Below are 24926 nucleotides of genomic sequence, written 5' to 3'. Positions count from 1 at the left end.
GATATGTGTTGGTTTTTTGTATTGGATGCATCTAAATCCACCCTATCAGTCTGTGTCGGCCTTCCACATCTGCGGTGGAAAGTGCTGAGCTACAGCGCTGTTTGTCAGACCCGGGTTACGGTCCAAACACTTAAAACACACCCTATCCCCTCAGCCCTCAAATTAAGTGGACACTTCTGAAGGCGTATCATGACGTCTGATGGGTATACACTTGCAGGGCAAGGGAGGAAGGAATGATTTTTAAATGGACCTCCGTTTGCCGGTAATTTGTCACTTTTGCGATGATTGTTTTTCAGCCACCGATAGCTTGTGGGTGATTTATATGCGCTACAGTCGATTATGAGAGCATGTTTACTGATATTAAATATATCATTATTAATATAAGCCTACTTTATGATAACTAGCAAATTAACTAACGTTAGCTTGCCTAGCTGAAACTTCTGAAGAAGGAAAAAGTTTTATTTCTACAATTTCCAAAAGATAACCAAACAAAAATTGTTTTTTTTACAACACGTGTTTGTGCATAAGTAGCACAATTTCGAACTTGTTTGTTTTTATTTACACTTATGTTGACTTCTCCATTTGTTATTTTTATGTTTTCGCTGACTTTTCTTAGCGGATGTACATTCGTTGCGAATTGAAGTATGGGGAGTTTCAGGCCCCGGAGTGAACAGAATTGTACACTCGCAAAGCCAACTAAAAACGAGGGCTGAGGGGCTTACAATGCAAAATTCCCTTACTTGGCTCATCATTTGGACCACCCTCCAAGATGGCGACGGGGATTCCCCCAAGAGCAATAGTCGACGGTGTGTCTTTTAAATGTTTGGACCGCAACCCAGGAGACATCCCGAAAATCGGTCTTCTCACGAAAACTGTAGCATACGAACGGTATGTTCTACTAACTAATGTGAGCCCACTATGGAAAGACGAGACTCACGAAAACGATGGTGTTCTACGTTTTGCTCTGACTCTCACAAATACTTGTCTGAAGGTAACCCATACAAATGTATGGAGGTGGTTCTGTGCCATCAAAAAAATCAGGTTAAATATGAGTTCAAAAACCGAAATATTTCCTGAGCTTTCTTATAGCTCCTAGATATAGGTCAGACACTTTTAAACCTTATTCCTTATGATTTCTGTTACTTTATTTATAGACCTTATAAACTGTCGAGAGTAGACCCACAACTAGTCCAAGTGGAATTGAACATTCAAATCACGGGCTTTTTGCGCCGTTATTCAAATGACATTTTCACTGCTGCCTGGAGTATAATTTTGTACTCACTTGAAAACAATAATATAATGATTTATTGCATTGTGGTGTTCTAGGCTAGTCTAGGTAGGATAATTGTGTTGTCCCTAAACGAGATCGAAAGGGAAGCTTTTTGAGCTGAGTGTCTCATATCTTCACTGTTCTTTCATGCGCAACGTTCTTGTGGATTCATATTGAAAATGGATGCAGCTTTGAATGCTTTTATTTGTGGTATGATTGCTAGTTAGTATATTGCAGATCTGGACAAACAAACCACCTACCCCTAGTGTCAGTATGAATGGTGGATGGAGGGCAGGATAGACAGTTATATCGGCTGGTAGACTATATTCACCTGTGATAAAGTGAAAGTTAGTCTGTATGGGAAGTACCGAAACACTTTGATATAGGGGAGGTGCATGCAAAGAGATGAGACAATTTGTCTAGGATGGAAGAAATTATGTAGTAAACCCAACGAAATAGTGAATGTAAACCAGGGAAAAAACTCCCTACTTTCCCCTGTGCCCCATTAAAAAAACACACACAACCCATACCACAGCTCCTACCTTTAAATGAGACCTGTCTCACAAAACTCATTTAAACTCTCAGGACTGAGTGTGTAGAAATGGGAGTCTCATGCCAAAACATTCTTCCCTAGTGTTTTGTTCATTATAGAACCTCAATCAATACCCATGACCTTTTGTGTTAAATGTTGTGTCCACACACGACTAGTCTCATTTAAACTCTCAGGACTGAGTGTGTAGAAATGGGAGTCTCATGCCAAAACATTCCTCCCTAGTGTTTTGTTCATTACAGAACCTCAATCAATACACATGACATTTTGTGCTAAATGCTGTGTCCACACACTACTGTACTCCGAGTCCTGGCTGAACATCCCAAGAAAATCATATTAAAAACAAGCTCAGAGTATTTCAATGGCCTGTCTCGGTCTCTATCATTCCCCTGTTGTCTAAATAAGGCTTAAACAATTACCTGAGGGTGGAATTCCACTCTCCTTGAGAAATGGAAGTTAGCAGTGTGTTTTTAAAAAAAAATGGTTTGTGTTATCTGTCATGAACTCAGTTTGATCCATGCTTATATTTTAGCTACAGTGTGGTTGTAATTAAAAATGTAGAAATACCGAAAGGGCTTCTGCTCCTGAATAATGAGTAACTGAGGGCCGTTGCTGGATTAGAACTAGCATTCTTGGGTGACGCAAACACTTCAAATAAGAAACAGTTTAATGCATCTGTAAACCCAGATTGCGCTGCTTTCTCCCCATGAAGCACACCAGCATTTCTTTCCCATTTGAGGTTATGCTCTGGCAAGGACTAAAATCTCAAATTGAACTAAGTTTATATGCATGTTGGCATGTTGCAAAGCCGTGTCTTCTGTTATTTCTCAGTTCTGTTCCATTGGAACTCAGACCTTTTAAACCCTGTTTTTCATCATTACGTGACATCACTGAGTTAATCAAGCGTTCAATCAGAGATGCTGACAAGGCTGAGGTATTGACTTGGAGTGGAACATTGGAGCAGGAGGATGAGGAGGAAGAGGGGGTGAAGCTAAGTAGCTTAGGAGACAGAGCGTCTACCGCTGGTAGGGAATAAAACCATGACCCCATGGGGGTGATGACAGCAGGGAAGAGAAATGTCAAGTGTTCCTCTCCTCCCTTTCAGAGCTGGCTTTGTGTGGCAGTCACCACTGAGTCTCTCTTAGATTTATTACCCTCACAGGAGAAGCAAGTGGGCTCCCCGCTACTCTCTGGCCCTCTACCTAACACGCATGGACATACAGTTTAAGTCAGTCTTCTGTATCCACTAGTGTGGGGTTCTTTACATTTGTTTTGGACACACGTTGCCCCACTTCAAGGTATACATCATTATTCCTGGGAGAAGGAATCAGATGACGTGCAAGAACCTGAATAAATCTCCCTGTTTGGCAAAGAGAATTCCTCTTAACGGGAGTGAATAATGAGAAATGGTGGAGGCGGGGACCGAGGTAGGCAGGATGAACAAGTGGAGATTGATGTTTTGCTTGTTTATAACTTTACAGTTGGCAACTTTGCTTTGTTCTCACATCCAGTTGGACTCGTGAGACAGGTCCACCCACTTGTCATTGGACTGATGGGATTCATCTGGCGTAAGCTAAAGTATGTGTGGAGGGATCAGAAACAAAACCATGCCTTTTATGTAGTTGAGCTCAAGTGTAACATGATCAATACCTGCCTTTCTCTTTAAAAATGGCAATATCTACAACTCTTTGTATGGTTAGTCTTCCATATCGATAAGTCCATATTTTAAGATTGTCGGGCCCCACAATAACAGCAGCATTATTTATTTCACTCACTCGGTGAGCAGCAAAGCTGATTTTACAGCCCATTGGCTTTAATGCCTGTGTTATAAATCACATTTGACCTTATATAACAAAAAGCACAGCAGCACTGTTCGCTGCAGACAGACAGCCAATGGCTTCTCATTAGTGACCCAAAGTCCACCAGGTAGAGAAGTAACGAAAAGAGACTCCTCTCTTCCATCACCACCTCTGTATTTAGATACAGCATATCTGCAGCCTAAATGACTCCCTTTCCCTAATTATAGTGCGCTACTTTTGACCAGTGCACTACGTAGGGAATAGGGACACATGCTATATCTCTTCACAGTTGAACTACTGGTCACAGCTGTTTGGGAGAGAGAGTTAGGACAATACCTTCAGAGTCCAGTCATTCAGTGAGCAGCCAGCCACATATCTGGGCCTTAACGGTAATGAAGTGTAGTTGTGGAGCCTGGCTGCTTGGCTGTTTCCCATTGAAGCCGTGCTTCAACTCTCTCTGAAGCCCCCTGTGTGTGCATATAGCAGCACTGCTTCAAGCACTTAGCTGGCCGACTCATTGGGTACCGCTTGCTCTCTGATCCAAGTGAGCTGCGTGCTGCGTATTAAGAGAGTGCACACAGCGCACCAAAGTATGCGTACACACAGACACAACTGTCAATTTGTGACTTTGTTCTGCTTTTACCTGATTGCTCAGGTCAGTTTTTTCCTGTACTGTTATAATTTATATAAAGTTGAGTACCTTGGCACATGAAGGTTGATTTGTCTTTGTAAATTCTCACTGAGTTAACATTTGAGTGAACTGTAGTTTATGCCGGTAAAATACCGCTATGAATGAGTGTCACGCAAAAAAAACATTGGCACCTGTTTCAATGGCTGAGTACGACAGGTAGCAATGAAAACCTGTTCACTGAAGTCTCATTGGAACTCCTGAAAGATTCACGATGGGGCTTGTGACTATCATTTAGCTGCTTTAAGGGACAGGTGTAAGCTTAGCGGCTGGTGAATATTTTATCCCCCTATGGGCCCTGTTCAAAAGTAGTGCACTATAGGTAATAGGGTGCCATTTGGTACACAGCAGAGCATCGTTCAGTGGGCTTGGCAGCTCCCTGCATTAGCTTATTATTCATTATGCAGATCTGGGCTCACTCATTCTCCTGTCTGCCCAGCGCTGCTGCAGCACACTGTTCATTTATTGAGGACAGAAAACAAGGAGAGGCAGGATTTCTCTCTCAAAAGTTTGGACACACACCTACTCATTCAACATGTTTTCTTTATGTTTTACTATTTTCTACATTGTAGAATATTAGTGAAGACATCAAAACTATGAAATAACATATGGAATCATGTAGTAACCAAATAAGTGTTCAAACAATCTATTTCGATTCTTCAAACTAACCACCCTTTGCCTTTATGACAGCTTTGCACAATTTTGGCATTCTCTCAAACAGCTTCCCACTAAGCACAAACCAGATGGAATGCCATATCTCTGCAGAATGCTATGGGAGCCATGCTGGTTAAGTGTGCCTTGAATTCTAAATAAATCAATGACAGTGTCACCAGCAAAGCATCATCACACCACCTCCTCCATGCTTCACAGTGGGAACCACACATGCAGAGATCATCCGTTCACCTACTCTGCGTCTCACAAAGACACTTGGAACCAAAAATCTCACATTTGGGCTCATCAGACTAAAGGACAGATTTCCACAGGTCTAATGTCCCTTGCTCATTTTTCTTGGCCCAAGCAAGTCTTCTTATTATTGGAGTCCTTTAGTAGTGGTTTCTTTGCAGCAATTCGACCACGAAGGCCTGATTCGTACAGTCTCCTCTGAACAGTTGATGTTGAGATGTGTCTGTTACTTGAACTCTGTGAAGCATTTATTTGGGCTGCAATTTCTGAGGCAGGTAACTCTAATGACCTTATCCTCTGCAGCAGAGGTAACTCTGGGTCTTCCTTTCTTGTGGCGGTCCTCATGAGAGCCAGTTTCATCATAGGGCTTGATGGTTTTTGTGACTGCACTTGAAGAAACTTTCAAAGTTCTCTAACTTTTCTGACCTTTATGTTTTAAAATAATGATGGACTGTCATTTCTCCTTGCTTATTTGAGCTGCTTTTGCCATAATTTGGACTTGGTCAAATATTAGGCCAAATAGGACCATCTTCTGTATACCACCCCTGCCTTGTCACAACAAAACTGATTTGCTCAAATGCAGTAAGAAGGAAAGAAATTCCACAAATTAGCTTCCAGGTGACTACCTCATGATGCTGGTTGAGAGAATGCAAAGAGTGTGCAAAGCTGTCATCAAGGCAGATTGTGGTTACTTTGAAGAATCTCAAATATCAAATATATTATAATTTGCTTAACACTTTTGATTACTACATGATTCTAATGTGCTATTTCAACATTTTAAGGTCTTCACTATTATTCTACAATGTAGAAAATAGTAAAAATAAAGAAAAAGCCTTGAATGAGTAGGTGTGTCAACTTTTGACTGACCCTATATATATATATATATATATATATATATATATATATACACATACATATACACATACACATACATATATGCACTACATGGCCAAAAGGATGTGGACACCCATTCAAATTAGTGGATTCTGATTTTTCAGCCACACCCATTTCTGACAGGTGTATAAAATCGAGCACACAGCCATGCAATGTCCATAGTCAAACATTGGCAGTAGAATGGACTTACTGAAGAGTTCAGTGACTTTCAAAGTGGCACAGTCATAGGATGCCACCTTTCCAACAAGTCAGTCAAATTTCTGTACCTGCGAGAGCTGCCCCAATCAACTGTAAGTCCTGTTATTGTGAAGTGGAAACATCTACAGCTCAGCCATGAAGTGGTAGGACACACAAGCTCACAAAATGGCACCGCCAATTGCTGGAGCGTGTAGTGAGTAAAAATTGTCTGTCATCTGTTTCAACACTCGCTACCGAGTTCCAAACTGCCTCTGGCCGCAACATCAGCACATGGACTGTTTGTCGGGCTTCATGAAATGGGTTTACATGCCCGAGCAGCCGCACACAAGCCTAAAATCACCATGCGCAACGCCAAGCGTCGGCTGGAGTGGTGTAAAGCTCACCGCCATTGGACTCTGGAGCAGTGGAAACGCGTTCTCTGGAGTGATGAATCATGCTTCAACATCTGGCAGTGCGATGTTCGAATCTGGGTTTGGCAGATGCCAGGAGAATGCTACCTGCCCAAATGCATAGTGCCAAATGTGAAGTTTAGTGGAGGAGTAATTATGGTCTGGGGCCGTTTTTTATGGTTCGGGCTAGGCCCCTTAGTTCCACTGAAGGGAAATCTTAATGCTACAGCATACAATTATATTCTAGACGATTCTGTGCTTCCAAATTTGTGGCAACGGTTTGGGGAAGGCCTTTTCCTGTTTCAGCATGACAATGCCCCCATGCACAAAGCGAGGTCCATACAGATATGGTTTGTCGAGATCGGTGTGGAAGAGCTTAACTGGCCTGAGCAGAGCCCTGACCTCAACCCCATCAAACACCTTTGGGATGAATTGGAACGCCAACTGCGAGCCAGGCCTAATCGCCCAACATCAGTGCCTGACCTCATTAATGCTTGTGGCTGAATGGAAGCAAGTCCCCGCAGCAATGTTCCAACGTCTAGTGGAAAGACTTCCCAGAAGAGTGGAGGCTGTTATAGCAGCAAGGGGGGGACCAACTCCATATGAATGCCCATGATTTTGTAATGAGATGTTCGATGAGCAGGTGTCTATAAACCTTTGGCTATGTAGTGTATCTCTGTTTGTCACAGAGTTTCTCTCTCCCTCTGGTGCTTGTGTTTGTGTGGAGCTGAATGTGCCCAACGCTGCTTCTTAACCCTGTGCTAAGAGAGGATCATTCATGAGGGTTGCCAGGGTGGCCAATGGACCAAATCCATTAGACTTTATGCTGCTTAAAGCTGCTTCTTAACACTGTGCTAAGAGAGGATCATTCATGAGGGTTGCCAGGGTGACCAATGGACCAAATCCATTAGACATTATGCTGCTTCTCCCTGTAAGGTCCAATGTGTAGCCTGCGTTGCATCTGAAATGGTACCCTATTCCCTATATAGGTCACTTATTTTATAGGTCACCTTATATTATCACTGCACCTCTGGCTACTGCTACTCCCCATGTTAAAGTCTGCAGTGTCTCAAGTAAGTGTACTCCACCCTGGTGTGATTGAGCTGTAGACTGACTTACTTTGTGTAGCCTAGCATAGCCTTATCTCTTCTCTGCACCTCTGTCTACTCTCTTCTCCGGTAACTGTGTCGGGGTGAGAAAAGAGATCCTTCTCAAAGCCCAGAGCGAGATATCTGATCCACTTGACTGGTTCCCAGTCTAGTTTTTCCAAACTCCATTCCCCGAGTACTCCCAAAAGTACATATTTTTGTTGTGGCCCCGGACAAGCACATCTGATTCAACTTACATTTACATTTACATTTAAGTCATTTAGCAGACGCTCTTATCCAGAGCGACTTACAAATTGTCAACTAATCATCAAGCCCTTGACAAGTTGAATCAGGTGTTTTTGTCCGGGGCTACAACAAAGATGTGTGCTGTTGGGGCTATTCGAGGACCGGAGTTGGGAAACACTGCTCTCGTCTATTGTCTATTACCCCCAAGTGTTTATCCAGACACCTGGACATGGGAACAATACAGGTGTATTTATTTCTCCCTGGGTTGTACTAGGCAGGAAACATGAACACAAATGCTCTGTCAGTCAGGGTAATTCAGTGGTCTGTCCACCATGCACAGCAAGCTGAATTTTCAACAAAGCATTGTGAGTCACTCTACCTTGAATTGATCTGGCACCCACCCCTCAAAAGTGCCTTGTGTGAGCAAATCGTAGTGTCATCTTAATTAATGTGTAGGTGTATTCATGTAGGGACCATAAAAATGTACTGAAAATAAATGCCTAATTTCTCGCAGGACTCCAAAGCTTATGAATATATGTGTCTGTGAATGTTGCAAAGAGATCTTTAAAGAGGAGCACAGACTGGGCTCCTGGCAGCTAGGGACTGGGAACATTGTGTCATTGTATTCTTCCACCGTCATCCACCTCTCCTTCGCCTCTGTGTCTCTCTCTGTTGTGTGTTTGTGTCGTGAGGTGTCTCAGCCAGTGGTGGGAACAACCCCATTTCTCAGTCTGTCTCTCTGTACTCATCATGTGGTGTAGCATGTTGCAGCCCAGAATGCAAATCTCAGACTGACAGCTCTTTTATTTTTGTACTCTGAATCTTAATCTATTGTGTACAGCAGAGAGTGGCTGCAGGCTTCTGTTCAGTCAAACGTCTGCCACTGTCGTGTTGAAACAATTACATTTGCCTGATGCTGTTATGAATTTAATCACTTCCAAGTGTCATCGTAAAATGTTGCAGTAGTCACAACATTATTATATAGGCTACCTGCTCACTTCTCTGAAATGGGCACAGAAGCTTTGTAGAGGCTGTGGGTGGGTTGCATGCATAGGTAGTCGGGTGTCCATTGTCCATCCCCCAACAAATTGTGTGCAATTAGAATGGCGAGAGAGAGGGGCAAGTAGTCTGTTTAACTGCTTGCTGCTGCAGGAATATTGGGGATGTGGAAGGTGTAATGGATGTCAGTGATCTATCATCAGCAATGCACAGAGAGGTGACAGATCAGTGCCACATTAATTACCATAACACATAGGGTAGACATCACAGAGATCTAATTTGTGCTGTGTGTGAGAGAGAGAGAGAGAGAGAGAGAGAGAGAGGCATTAATGGGGTCATTAACTTCGTCATTGTGCAGTTTTTTATGACCTCTTCATAACGGCAGGCCTATAAAATGTAAAACCAATTAAAATGGATTAGAATGTATTTTCTCGCATATAAATGGCAACTCTCGAGCAGTCATATGTTTGCCATTTGACTCTTGGAATTACCTCATTTGAAAGACAATATCTCATTCAAATGACTTAGTATTGAGTTTGAATACTTTTTAACTATGCCGTTCAAGCGAAATACTAAGTTGTTTTAACGAGATGCTATGTCGTTTAAACAAGATACTTGTTATTTTGTCTAATATGGCCTAATTTGTTAAGCAGCTTGTCAGACCAAGCAGCTATTCATTCACTGATTCCATCCATTGATATGATTGACAGTTCTTTGACTAAAGCAGGGCTGTTGAATACCAGAGCATGTAAGTGGGCGAGTGTGGATTGAGGATCAGTGCTAATTGAGCAGATTTTAAATGTGTATTGTGCTATTTTGGGGTGGAATTGGAAAAAGAAAACAAGTAGACTGCCAGTACAGTGCAATAAACCTTAGTGAACTATTTACAGAAAATATATACAAAATAATCCATATAGGAGCAAATCAACCGAAATATCAGGACGCACAAACTGCAAAGCGTTTCGACTATTAATTCATATGCACGTTGCATCTGACTCTTTAGAGATTGCAACCCCTCTGCACACACAGTGTGTTTAGGGTTCCATCTATGTTCATTATACCTGCGCTTATTGACTCAGTTGTGGATACGTATAGTAATACAGAATAGTGCATAGACATATCCAAGTTAAAGGCAATCGAAAATGTCAGGAATAACGTTACCCGCACTGAGAAACAAGCCCTTAAATCTCCCAAATAACACATCTGTAGTTATCCTCCTAGCATACAAGGGAGGCGCTGTTACTGTACATGACTACGCTGTCTATAATACTGAAGTACTCAGGCAACTGATTGATCAGAAGTTCTATAAGAGACTAACTACAAACCCCACAAAACAGCTTTTGGCTGTAATCAAACAGACTGTCATCAAGGGCATGCACAATGGCGATATCACCAAAAGAAAACATATACATTATATACATTATTTGTGTATATAAACCGCTCTATGCCGGTAATTTGCGATATCAGATTAGGCAGAAGGCATGACGATCTCTGCTCAGCTTCAAATGCCCTGATTGATAAATATGTTCGTGTGTATTGTGACACTTGTTTACCAAAGACACAGTTAGACATTATCTCATTATCTCATTATTATCTCTGAAGTTCATTCATTTATTGGTGATTGATACTTTAACTGTACTTTTAATCTACTGTTAGAGCTCACATAGGCTACTTTTCTGCAAGAGCGTGTGAGATAACTAGTCCTACTGTTAAGTGTTGACTAAGCAATTCCCTTATGATATCACGTTCCCTAACTACAAAGGCGGCGTGTCCTTAAGGCTAAGGTAAATTGAAATATTTGCCAAAATTATATAGCCAAATCCTGTCTATACAAAAATAAGATAAAGCTTTAGTAGTCTATTTTTAATGATTTGGTGTCACGTGTAAATTGGAGACAGGCACAGGAATGGCCAGGCTCTGAGGGGTGGCCAGGCTCTAAGGGGTGGCCAGTCCTCTTCTGGCTGTGCGGGGTGGAGATTATAAGAGCACATGCCCATTTAAGGCCAGATTGTTCTTCAAGATGTTCAAACGTTTATAGATGTCCAGCAGGGTCAAATAATAATCACAGTGGTTGTAGAAAAATGAGGATTCAGAGGTCGAGACAGCAGGTGTGGTAGAGAGAGTGAGTCGAAAACAGCAGGTCTGGGATGAGGTAGCACGTCCGGTGAACAGGTCAGGGTTCCCTAGTCGCAGGTAGAACAGTTTAAACTGGAGCAGCAGAACGACCAGGTGGACTGGGGACAGCCAGGAGTCCTGAGGCCAGGTAGTCCTGAGGCATGATCCTATGGCTTAGGTCCTCCGGAAGGGAGAGGGGGAGAGAGAGAGAATTAGAGGTAGCATACTTAAATTCACACAGGACACCAGATAAAACAGGAGAATTACACCAGATATAACAAACTGACCCTATTCCCCTGGCACAGACTATTGCAGGATAGATACTGGAGGCTGAGACAGGGGTGGGTCAGGGGACACTGTGGCTCCTCCGGACAGGACCAACCAGGCAGGATATAAAACCACCCACTTTGCCAAAGCAAGCCCCCACACCATTAGAGGGATATCAGCACACCACCAACTTACTACCTACCCTGAGACAAGGCTGAGAATAGCCCATGAAGATCTCCTCCACCGCACAAGTCCGAGAGGGTGCAAAATCAGACAGGAAGATCACGTCAGTGACTCAACCCACTCAAGTGACGCACCCCTTCAAGTGATGGCATGGAAGAGCACTAGTAAGCCAGTGACTCAGCCCCTGTAATAGGGTCAGAGGCAGAGAATCCCAGTGGAGAGACCAGGTAGCACGGCCAGGCAGAGGCAGCAAGGGCAGTTCGTTGCTCCAGTGCCTTGCCGTTCACCTTCACACCCTTGGGCCAGACTACACTCAATCATAGCACCTACTGGAGAGATGAGTCTTCAGTAAAGACTAAAAGGTTGAGACCGAGTCTGCATCTCTCATATGGATAGGCAGATCATTCCATAAAATGGAGCTTTAAATCAAATCAAATTTATTTGTCACATACACATGGTTAGCAGATGTTAATGAGAGTGTAGCGAAATGCTTGTGCTTTTAGATCCGACAAGGCAGTAATAACTAACGAGTAATCTAGCCTAACAATAACACAACTACTACCTTATACACACAAGTGTAAAGGTATGACTGAGTGATGGTACAGAACGGCATAGGCCATATGATTGAGTTGGAGGCGTGCATGGCCATGCAGTCGTGGGTGAACAGGGAGTACAGGAGAGGGCTCAGAACGCATCCTTGTGGGGCCCCAGTGGGTGGAGATCTTGTTACCTACCCTCACCACCTGGGGGCAGCCCGTCAGGAAGTCCAGTTGCACAGGGCGGGGTCGAGCTTGATGACAAGTTTGGAGGGTACTATGGTGTTAAATGCTGAGCTGTAGTCGATGAACAGCATTCTTACATAGGTATTCCTCTTGTCCAGATGGGTTAGGGCAGTATGCAGTGTGATTGCGATTGCATCGTCCGTGGATCTATTGGGGCGGTAAGCAAATTGGAGTGGGTCTAGGGTGTCAGGTAGGGTGGAGGTGATATGGTCCTTGACTAGTCTCTCAAAGCACTTCATGATGACGGAAGTGAGTGGTAGTCGTTTAGCTCAGTTAACTTAGCTTTCTTGGGAACAGGAACAATGGTGGCCCTCTTGAAGCATGTTGGAACAGCAGACTGTGATAAGGATGGATTGAATATGTCCGTAAACATACCAGCCAGCTGGTCTGCGCATGCTCTGAGGACGCGGCTGGGGATCCCGTCTGGGCCTGCAGCCCTGCGAGGGTTAACACGTTTTTAATGTTTTACTCACATCGGCTGCAGTGAAGGAGAGCCCGCAGGTTTTGGTAGCGGGCCATGTCAGTGGCACTGTATTGTCCTCAAAGCGAGCAAAAAAAGTTATTTAGTCTGTCTGGGAGCAAGACATCCTGGTCCGCGACGGCGCTGGTTTTCTTTTTGTAATACGTGATTGACTGTAGACCCTGCCACATACCTCTTGTGTCTGAGCCGTTGAATTGCAACTCTACTTTGACTCTATACTGACACTTAGCTTGTTTGATTGCCTTGCGGAGGGAATAGCTACACTGTTTGTATTCGGTCATTATTCCGGTCACCTTGCCCTGTTTAAAAGCAGTTGTTCATGCTTTCAGTTTCGCTCGAATGCTGCCATCAATCCACAGTTTCTGGTTTGGGAATGTTTTAATCGTTGCTGTGGGTATAACATCGCCGAGGCATCACCGATCTCTCTATAGGAGAAAGCCTCCAGCTGTTTGCTTAGAAATTCTAGGGACAGTAAGGAGGCCTGCGTCTTGTGACCGTAGCGTATGTGTAGGTATGTATGGCAGGACCAAAGCGGAGAGATGGGTAGGAGCAAGCCCATGTAATGCTTTGTAGGTTAGCAGTAAAACCTTGAAATCAGCCCAAGCCTTAACAGGAAGCCAATGTAGAGAGGCTAGCACTGGAGTAATATGATCACATTTTTTCTAGCAGCCATGTTTAGCACTAACTTAAGTTTATTTAGTGCTTTATCCACATAGCTGGAGAGTAGAGTATTTCAGTAGTCTAATCTAAAAGTGACATGGATGAGCTTTTCTGCATAATTCTTGGACAAAACGTTTCGGAGTTTCGCAACGTTACGAAGATGGAAAAAAGCTGCCCTTGAAATATTCTTGATATGTTCGTCAAAAGAGAGATCAGGGTCCAGAGATACAGAGGTCCTTCACAGTTTTATTTGAGACAAATGTACAACCATCAAGATGAATTGTCAGATCCAACAGCAGATCTCTTTGTTTCTTGGGACCTAGAACTGGCATCTCTGTTTTGTTCGAGTTTAAAAGTAAAACATTTGTCTCCATCCACCTCCTTATGTCTGAAACACATACATCCAGGGAGGGCAATTTTGGAGCTTCACCATGTTTCATCGAAATGTGTTGTCCACATAGCAGTGAAAGCTGACATTGTGTTTTCGAATGACATCACCAAGAGGTAGAATATATAGTGAAAACAATGAAAAATGGAACCTTGAGGAACGCCAAAACCTACAATTGATTTGTCAGAGGACAAAACATCCACTGATATCGTTCAGACAGATAAGATCTAAACCAGGTAAGACCTTGTACGTGTAGACCAATTAGGGTTTCTAATCTCTCCAAAAGAATGCGGTGATCGATGGTGTCAAAAGCATGGCGATAAAAGACACATTTTGTCTTGTGCAAACAAAGAAGAAACATATCTAATAGAGGCTAGCCTATAGCTTAGGCCTACTCTACGCTATTTGTGCTCAGCCATGCAGTGAACGAACGGCAAGGTATGAATTACGGGGGAGCTAGCGGGGCTCAGCCTCCCTGAATAAGACGTTAGCTCCCCCAAAAACAATGAAAGTCAAATTTGGGGGAATGGGGGGGGGTCTCTAAATAATGCTAATTTAACCATCCTCTTTTTTTTGTTTAAATGTAATGGTAAATCTGTTTTTATAGTGGTACATGTTAAGATAAAAGCTTCCAAATTAAACCAACCCCCAACTCTCTGTCATGGTTTAAACCGTTTCTTTCTACAGTATCTGGTGGGCGCTGTCCAACAATTTCGGCCTCAGCTGAGCTCCTTTACTCATAGATTTTCCTTCGTACTTCCACATTTTAGCCATTTGTTTGCCATGCGTCCTTGATAAAAATGTGCATTTTTTCCAATGCATCAAATTCATCTGTTGATTTATCATTGCTTGCTTTTGTCAATTAGCTGTTTAGAGCACTGATTGCATTGCTTTTCAGGTGCGCGTGGGTACTTGTGTTCGCCGTGCCATCCGTTGGCAGAAATAGTAGACCATTTATTTAGCTTTCATTTTCTATCAATATTTCTTTTAATTCCTGGATTAGCTGATAATGGTCGACAATATCACTAGACAACTAGCCTACAGCTAGACACCAATGTGCATCCAATCCATCCAACAAGTAGGCTATACATTAATGGCAGTAGGCCTATAAGGTGACTCTTTCGATGAGAGTTTTTAGCATCCGATTAGAAGCATTCGATTTGGCAAAGGCGGAGGATTTGTGTGCCCATAAACTGTTTTCATGGCGAAACATACTTAAATGTTACCTAGGCATAGTTACACTAACATTGCATTTTCCGAGATCTCCAAGATTCATGATTCGTACAAGGTTTAAGTTCAATGTTTTAATTCAATTGTTAAATGCTTAATAATTACAAATAACACTGTCATAAATGTCATTAATGTAAGGAAAGAAAGGTATTGTTTTATGTCACACGATTTGTGAAGACTCCAAGCATTAACTCGTGATTTATTTGACAACTCATGAACTAGGGTGTAAAACATGTTTTGATTCAACTCATATTAAAATGTCGGGACACCTGAAATGTAGGCTACCCGTCCTGCATGTATTCATGTGTGTAAAATTGCCTCGGCTGAGAGAGTAGTCTACCAGCAGTGGTGTTTTCTTAGTGGAGGGTTAAAGCAAGTAAACACAGTTTACCCACCTTTTTCAGAAAAAGGCATTGAATAGGGAGCGCTACGTTTTGTTTACTGCGATGGCAATCAGTTTACCCACCTTTTTGTACCACTACATCACATTACGGGTTGGTCTCTTTGAAGTTGATGGTAATATACATTGTAGCCTAGTCTAGTAAAGTTGACCATGTGTGTCAGGGTGACCATCCCATTTTTTCCCGGGACAGCCCCATTTCAGGTGTCCCAACATTTCATGCTACAAAAAAGGTACATTTGTTAATGTAGGCCTAATCAATAGCAAACCCTGAATGTCATTAGGAACACTTCTTGGTGTTTTCTAACAGATGTCTATTTCTTTTCATCAAACATGCAGTTTGGATGCTGGAATGAATTATTTTAGAGTGGACAAACATGCACAGGTAGCCTACTTTTTGAAGTGAATTTAATTGACATTTTTATTATTAGGCCCTTAATCTTTTTTGGAGACTTCTAAATGTCAGGTCTTTTTGTCAACGGTGATGGAGTTATATTATTAGCCTAAATTATGACTATCCAATCTACTCATCACATTACGAAGGTGTAATGCTGTTCATTGACTACAGCTCAGCGTTCAACACCATAGTGCACACAAAGCTCATCACTAAGCTAAGGACCCTGGGACTAAATACCTCCCTCTGCAACTGGATCCTGGACTTCCTGAAGGGCTACTCCTAGCTGGTGTGTGTAGGTAAAAACACATCTGCCACACTGATCCTCAACACTGGGGCCCCTCAGGTGTGCGTGCTTAGTGCCCTCCTGTACTCCCTGTTCACCCACGACTGAGTGGCCAAGCACGACTCCAACACCATCATTAAGTTTGCTGACAACACAACAGTGGTAGGCCTGATCACCGACAACGATTAGACAACCTGTAGGGAGGAGGTCAGAGACCTGGCAATGTGGTGCCAGGACAACAACCTCTCCCTCAATGTGAGCACGACCAAAGAGCTGATCGTGGACTACAGGAAAAGGAGGTCCGAACAGGCCTCCATTAACATTGACAGGGCTGTAGTGGAGCGGGTCGAGAGTTACAGTCAAGGACAGCTGTGTATTCCCTCCAGCAGGTGTGAAGTGTAGGCCTATGACTATGTAGCGTTGTGACACTGTCCTACTGCCAGTCCCTACTTAAATGTAATAGATTTTAGAGAAATAGCATCCACACACTGCGGTCTCAATGTATTTTTAAATGTTTGGCTTTTCGAATTCAATTATCCTATTATGGCTATATTCCCACTAATAGTATGGTATTTATCTAAGCTTTTACTTGTGTATTTTTCTTTTCTGTCTTTATAATAATATTTAATTTGTAGAGCACATTTCCCAGGCACATATGAAGCTTGTTAGGGCTTCTGTGCGCAAACATTTCACGTATGCAGTTTGATCTTCTTTCATCACTTTTATTTATGAAAAGAAGCTGATATGGCCTTTATTATTTCTGATTTATTTCAGATATTTTAGCTTAAATGCATTTATATTATGGTGTTCCAAGAAAAACAAAAATACATTTTACAGTAGCCTATGTATTGCCTGCCTAAAACATCCGTTAATACAAGTCGTTGAAAATAGAAACTCCATATCCTAATGTTAGAAAGTAGAATATAATCTAGATATAATAATTACAACTGAATAGGCCTAATTAAAAGAATAGTGATAACGGAAATGAAATATTCTAGGCAGATTATGCCCAAAAGCTTGTGACTGAGCAGTACCAGTATCTCATTTGAACGATTTAGTAAACACATTTAAGTCTTTAAACGTGATACTAAATCATTCAAACGAGATACTAAGTCATTTGAATGAGATACTAAGTCGTTCAAACAAGATAAATCCAAGAGTGAATTTTAGAAGATTGTTTTGCCTTGGGCTTCAGGGCTTCCGTAGCCATATCATGCTGTCAGTCAGACTACTGTTTTTCCCCCTGAGTATTCCTCATAATATGTTTTAATGTTTATGCATTGTGTAATGTTGAGATGAGTAGATCAATATTGCACAGAGTAAACAATATTACTCTATCCGTGTCTGGCAGACTCTATTTGCTCTAGCATACACAGGATGTGTGGGGAGGTGGTGGTGACGGGGATATCAACACCCGTGACAGTTCTTCTACCAATTGTTTGGATGTTACTTACCCCCAGAGCATGATTGCTTGTCCAGGTGACAAAAACCAATGTGATGGTGTCTTGATGAGTCGGAGCACATTGTGTTATGCATAGAACTCTTTTTCCTTCATCGCAATTGTGGTGGCTTGTTGCTGAATGTAATGGGTAAAACAAGGACCAATTCATTTCTGTGAAGGTTTGAGATAAAGATGCGAATGGAAGGGAAATACTTGTGTTCTTATTGAGTCGAAGCGACAGGCTTTTCCCTCATCTCAACCCACTGAACAAAACCACTTTACCATTTCTCAATATCGTATTGAGTAGAAATAGACCGATGGAATTGTGAACAATATACTATACTCAGTTTGTGTGATGCAGACATGAGTTTGAATCTCTTTTACGCCTAAATAAAGAATTTGGACAGTCCAGAATACATTAAGTTGAACAGATAACCAGTCCTTTCTATAAAACAACAGGTTTTAAAGAAAAATACAAGATCATGGTGCTCTGCAAGGCATCTCTCGGGGTAATTTTGGTCTGAGTGTGTCTGGCTCTGCTGGGTTGCTAATGAGTAATAGCTTGTTCATAGGGGAACCAGTTATAGTGGTTGTATATTCTGTAGGACACTTGTGACTGTGTGAAGTGTCCATTCATGTAAATGTTTGGATTCTTTTTCAAAATTGACATTCTGTTTAAATGTTTAACACTGTAAACACATTTAAACTCACTCTAAGCATGGTACTTGTCTGGTGTGACAGTGTCTCTCCATTCAAACACAGTGGATGTTTAAAGCGCCGACAGAGATGGTCGCCTCGCTTCAGGTCCTTAGGAAACTATGCAGTTATTTGTTTTATGTATGTATTATTTCTTAGATTGTTAGCCAAGAAATTATCAAGTGTTATTACATACAGCCGGGAAAAACTATTGGATATAAATGCGATGCCAACTTACCAACATTACGACCAGGAACACGTTTTTCCCGAAGCGGATCATTTGTTCGGACATCAACCCTGGACATGGGATCTTATCCCAGAGGCCGACCCAAAACAACGCGGTCGCCGCAGGAGAGGCAGACTGAGCGGTGTCAAAAGCAGGACGAAAAACGAGTGAACGAGTTTATTAGAAAGTGCATCAGAGATGTCGTACCCACTGTTACTATTAAAACCTTTCCTAACCAAAAACCGTGGATTGATGGATGGCAGCATTTGTGCAAAACTCAATGTGATATCCACAACTTTTAATCATGGCAAGGCGACTGGAAACATGATCGAATACAAACAGTGCAGCTATTCCCTATCAGCTATCACACTGCATACTGCCCTATCCCATCTGGACAAGAGGAATACCTATGTAAGAATGCTGTTCATTGACTAAAGCTCACCATTTAACACCATAGTACCCTCCAAACTCATCGTTAAGCTCGAGGCCCTGGGTCTCGACCCCGCCCTGTGCAACTGGGTCCTGGACTTTCTGACGGGTCGCCCCCAGGTGGTGAAGGTAGGAAACAATATCTTCACCCCACTGATCCTCAACACTGGGGCCCCACAAGGGTGCGTGCTCAGCCCTCTCCTGTACTCCCTGTTCACCCATGACTGCGTGGCCATGCATGCTTCCAACTCAATCATTAAGTTTGCAGACGACACTACAGTGGTAGGCTTGATTACCAACAATGACGAAACAGCCTACAGGGAGGAGGTGAGGGCCCTCAGCGTGTGGTGTCAGGAAATAACCTCTCACTCAACGTCAATAAAACAAAGGAGATGACCGTGGACTTCAGCAGAGGAAACAGCAGAGGGAGCACGCCCCCATCCACATCAACGGGACAGTAGTGGAGAAGGTGGAAAGTGTTAAGTTCCTCAGCGTACACGTCACAGACACACTGAAATGGTCCACCCACACAGACAACGTGGTGAAGGCGCAACAACGCCTCTTAAACCTCAGGAGGCTGAAGAAATTTGTCTTGTCACCTAAAACACACACAAACTTTTACAGATGCACAATCAAGAGCTTCCTGTTGCGCTGTATCAATGCCTGGTATGGCAACTGCACCACCCACAACTGCAAGGCTCTCCAGAGGGTAGTGTGGTCAGTACAGGTGAATCAAAGCTGGGACCGAGAGGCTGAAAAACAGCTTCTATCTCAAGGCCATCAGACTGTTAAACAGCCATCACTAACATAGAGAGGCTGCTGTCAACATACAGACTCAAATCTCTGGCCACTTTAATAAATGGACTTAATAAAGGTATCACTAGTCACCTTAAATAATGCCACTTTAATAATGTTTACATATCCTACATTACTCATCTCATATGTATATACTGTATTCTATACCATCTACTGCGTCTTTCCAATGCCACACGGCCGTTGCTCATCCATATACTTATATGTACATATTCTTATTCATCCCTTTACATTTGTGTGTATAAGGTAGTTGTTGTGAATTTGTTAGATTACTTGTTAGATATTGTCGGAACTAGAAGCACAAGCATTTCGCTACCCTTGCATTAACATCCTGCTAACCATGTGTATGTGACCAATTTGATTTGATTGAAGCGTGTCTCCCTTTGCAACAGTGAATATTCTGTACTGTACATTTCAGCCCTGTGTACTGTACATGCTTTCTGCACTTTTTAAAATTCACTGGCTTGTTTATGTGCTTTATGTAACTGTTAAAGAGCCCTGAGAGAGAAATAGAGAGAAAAAGAGAGAGAGGTGATTTCATGTGCATCCCACACATTGCAGTCCTGATGAATAATAGATGTTGGCCTACTAATAGTAAGAGTTTTAGGGATCAATTTTTTATTTTGAAGTAAGCCAGAGATACTCTCCCTCTTACTCTTGCTCTTATTCAATGTCTCTGACTGCCTGTATAAAATATAAGGATGTAAAAATGAATTCTAAGTCAGAAGTGGTGTTCCCATCAGACCCATCTGTCTGTTTGGAGGTAAAGCAGTTCTTAAAGGGATATAGTGGGGAATATTTCCAATACTGTGCATTCGGATAGTATTCAAACCACTTCCCTTTTCCACATTTTGTTACGTTACAGTCTTATTCTAAAATTGATTACATTAAATGTTTTCCTCTTTAATCTACACATAATACACCATAATGACAAAGCTAAAATAGTTTTTTCAAAATGTTAGCAAATGTATATAAAAAAAACTTAAGTACCTTAACATAGGTATTCATCCCCTTTGCTAAGAGACTCAAAATTGAACTCGGGAGCATCCTGTTTCCATTGATTATCCTTGAAATGTTTCTACAATTAGATTGGAGTCCACCTGTGGTAAATTCAATTGATTGGACATGTTTTGGAAAGGCACACATTTGTCTATAAAAGGTCCCACGGTTGACAGCGCTTGTCAGAGCAAAAACCAAGCCATGAGGTCGAAGGAATTGTCCGTAGAGCTACGAGACAGGATTGTGTCGAGGCAGAGATCTGGGGAAGGGTACCAAAAAAGTCTGCAGTATTGAATGTCCCTAAGAACACAGTGGCCTCCATCATTCTTAAATGGAAGAAGTTTGGAACCACCAAGACTCTTCCTAGAGCTGGCCACCCAGCCAAACTGAGTAATCGGGGGAGAAGGGCCTTGGTCAGGAAGGTTACCAAGAACCCGATGGTCACTCTGACAGAGTTTCAGAGTTCCTCTGTGGAGATGGGAGAACCTTCCAGAGGGACAATCAATCAGGCCTTTATGGTAGAGTGGCCAGACGGAAGCCACTCCTTAGTAAAAGGCACATGACAGCCCACTTGGATTTTGCCAAAAGGCACCTAAAGGACTCTCAGACGAGGAGAAACAAGATTCTCTGGTCTGATGAAACCAAGATTGCACTCTTTGGCCTGAATGCCAAGCATCACATCTGGAGGAAACCTGGCACCATACCTATGATGAAGCATGTTGGTGGCAGCATCATGCTGTGGGGATGTTTTTCAGCGGCAGGAAATGGGAGACTAGTCAGGATCGAGGGAAAGATTACAGAAGCAAAGTACAGAGAGATCCTTGATGTAAACCTGCTCCATAGCGCTCAAGACCTCAGACTGGGGCAAAGGTTCAACTTCCAACAGGACAACAACCCTAAGCACACAGCCAGGACAACGCAGGAGTGGCTTGGGGACTCAATGTCCTTGTGGGACCTAGACAGAGCCAGACCTTGAACCCGATCAAACATCTCTGGAGAGACCTGAAAATGTGTAGCAACGTTCCCCATCCAACCTGACAGAGCTTGAGAGACTCTGCAGAGAAGAATGGGAGAAAATGTCCAAATACAGATGTGCCAAGTTTGTAGCCTTATACCCAAGAAGACTCAAGGCTGTAATCACTGCCAAAAGTGCCTCAACAAAGTACTGAGTAAAGGGTCTGAATATTTATGTAAATGTAATATTTCAATGTATTTATATGTGTACAGTGGGGAGAACAAGTATTTGATACACTGCTGATTTTAGCAGGTTTTCCTACTTACAAAGCATATAGAGGTCTGTCATTTTTTATCATAGGTACACTTCAACTGTGAGAGACGCAATCTATTTTTAAGAAATGAATTTGCGTTTTATTGCATGACATAAGTATTTGATCACCTACCAACCAGTAAGAATTCTGGCTCTCACAGACCTGTTAGTTTTTCTTTAAGAAGCCCCCTCAACGTCAGTAAGAACAAGGAGCTAATCGTGGACTATAGGAGAAAGAGGAAAGAGCACGCCTCCATCCACATCGACGTGGCTGCTGTGGAGTGGGTCGAGAGCTGCAAGTTCCTTGAAGCTCTCGAGGACTTAAGATGGTCCACACACACCCGCACAGTCATGAAGAGCGCATGGCAGCACCTCTTACCTGTCAGGAGGTTGAACAGATTCAGCATGGGCCCTCGGATCCTCAAAAAGCTATATAGCTGCAGCATTGAGAGCCTCTTGACTGGCTGTATCACCGCCTGGTATGCCAAATGCACCGCCCTTGACCATAAAGTGCTACAGAGGGTGGTGCAGACAGCCCAATACATCATTGGGGCCAAGCTCCCTGCCATCTAGGATCACTATATCATGCGATATCAGAGGAAGGGCCTGAAAAATTGCCAAAGACTCCAGCCACCCAAGCCATAGACTGTTCACTCTGCTACTGTCTGACAAACAGTACTGGAGCATCGGCTCTCTGACCAATAGGCTCCGAGACAGCTTCCCCCAAGCCATAAGACTGCTAAATAGCTAGACAGCTAAATAGTAAATTAATGGTACTCTAACTATCTACACTGACTCTATCCTTTACTGACCCTATGCATACTTACTAGACTGTACAGTATACACACACCATATACTCACTCACTCTCTCGCACACAATACCCACACACATTCACATACAGTACATACACACACACACATAGCACACACACGCATACAGACACAAAACAAACACACATGCATACAATTTTACACACCTTTTTCTGCTTCTACTCTGTTCTTTATTTTACTCTTATTTTTATCTATCCTGATGCTTAGTCACTTTACCCTGCTTTCATGTACAAACTGTATGTACTTCAAATACCTCTTACCCCTGAACATTGATCTGGTATACTACTATATAGCCTGTATATAGCTCCATTCTTGTTAATTTATTTTATTCCTCTTGTGTTACTACTATTACTTACAAACTCATAACAAGCATTTCATGGTAAATAAAGTTTACACCAGTTTTATTCAGCGCGTGTGACAAATAATATTTGAGTTGATTTAGATTTCAATTGATTTGACTGTGACGAATGTACCAATGTAACAACAAATGACCTTTTCCCTTTTATTTGGTTTAATTGCCAATTGGGTAATTGTATGTTACTGGGAGGGGCCAAGTGCTTATATGTACCTGGTTTAGCTCTTGTTAGACAGATTTGATTTGGTTGGCGCTGTTATTCAAATGACTTGTCTCGTAGCCTCAATAAATAGACAAAGATTTGCAGTTGAACAAGTCTTTGCATGTCTAGATTTTTTAAAACTTGACTTACTCTTAGAATGCACAATTTGGACTTGACTTGAGACTCGACCCGTTTTACGTGGGACTCACCTTTTGACTCTAAAATAGTGACTTGGTCCCACCTCTGGAAATGTAATGTGAAATCATGTGAAAATGTGTTTCAGGAACACTTCACACATGATCATATTTTCACGTGTAGTCTCATGTCATCACATGTTGCTTAAGATGTTGACACATATCACATTAACTTCACATAAGATCATGTGATCACATGAAAACATGTATTTTTGGAACACTTAATATATGTTAAAATTCATGTTTTTTTTTCGTAAGGGCAATGCAGTACTGAAAACGTTCTACGGCTTTATCAGTGCAGTAAAAAGAGTCATCCACCTGCACTGACTGGCCAGCCCAGCTGTATTCGGTCATTTCACTACCCTCTTATGGCACTTCAGGAAGCACTGGTTGAAGAGAGAGAACCAGACTTAACATGTCTCCTAGCTCCTCTCCAGTGTCAGTGCACAATATGTCTGAGAAACTCACCGCGGGAGAAAATGACTCTCTGGAGCGCAACACATTCAAAGACCCAGGAACATTATGTTGCCCTCAAGGATTCATTAAAGTCCCAGTCATATTAAGGACAGAGTTATAGCTGGAATACCAGCGCCCAAAAGTAGTGCATTATGTAGGGAATAGGGTGCCATTTGAGATGCAGGGGGGCTCTCCTCTTCAGGTTCAGGTTACACATTCTAAGCACCTGGGTCTCTGGGCACCTTACTGCAATGTCCAGGTCCTATTATCCCTGGGCAGCCTCAGGGTGATGTAGAAGAGACAGGACACACTGACAGTCAGAGAACTTCTGCATAAAGTATGCGCAGGCTGTTGTTACTGTGGGTAATATTATCTTACTCTAATCCCCCTAAGGACTGAGAGTGGTAGACGTTCTGGTAGCTTTAAAGTGTTTTTAGGGGAATTCTGAATACCATTTAACACAAGTCTGGATGGCTTTAAAGTTTTTGATTGATTGATTGATCTACACAGCTGTGGACATTAGAAGTTGAACTACTTATGGACAGGGAATGTTCACAGAAAATGTTTTAGGTGCTCTGACTTTTCCCCTAATCTTAGTGCAGGAGTTTCTTTCCGCTGATAACAGTAAATGTTTTCCAAGCTGCTGAAAGTCAGGCAAAATTCACTTGACAGTCTAAGTTTGTGCTTTGCCAACATCCACCAAATGTTTTGTATTTCAACAACATGTGTCATCTCCATCAATTAGTAAAGGCAACCATATTGGACAGATTGGGTTGATTGTGCACAGAAGGGTTTGATTGTGAATTA

The 24926-nt window shown here is 42.4% G+C and overlaps 1 protein-coding gene across 2 annotated transcripts in view; it reads left to right on the top strand.

Moving 5' to 3' along the window:
* LOC118366969 (receptor activity-modifying protein 1-like) overlaps window positions 1–24926 on the top strand; it is a 54159-nt gene that overhangs the window by 9151 nt on the left and 20082 nt on the right. Inside the window, exon 1 of one of the 2 annotated variants that reach the window (XM_052493721.1) lies at window positions 740–888. The exons of the other annotated variant lie outside the window; for it this stretch is intronic. The gene's annotated coding sequence lies outside the window, so the exon portion shown is untranslated. Of the gene's footprint in view, window positions 1–739; window positions 889–24926 lie in introns of those variants that run through there. 2 annotated transcript variants of the gene reach the window in all.

This window comes from Oncorhynchus keta, chromosome 34 (genome assembly GCF_023373465.1).
Source record: "Oncorhynchus keta strain PuntledgeMale-10-30-2019 chromosome 34, Oket_V2, whole genome shotgun sequence".
NCBI classification, from domain to species: domain Eukaryota; kingdom Metazoa; phylum Chordata; class Actinopteri; order Salmoniformes; family Salmonidae; genus Oncorhynchus; species Oncorhynchus keta.
The sequence above is the reverse complement of the archived record's forward strand: the minus strand, read 5'-3'. Positions and strand labels throughout refer to the sequence as shown.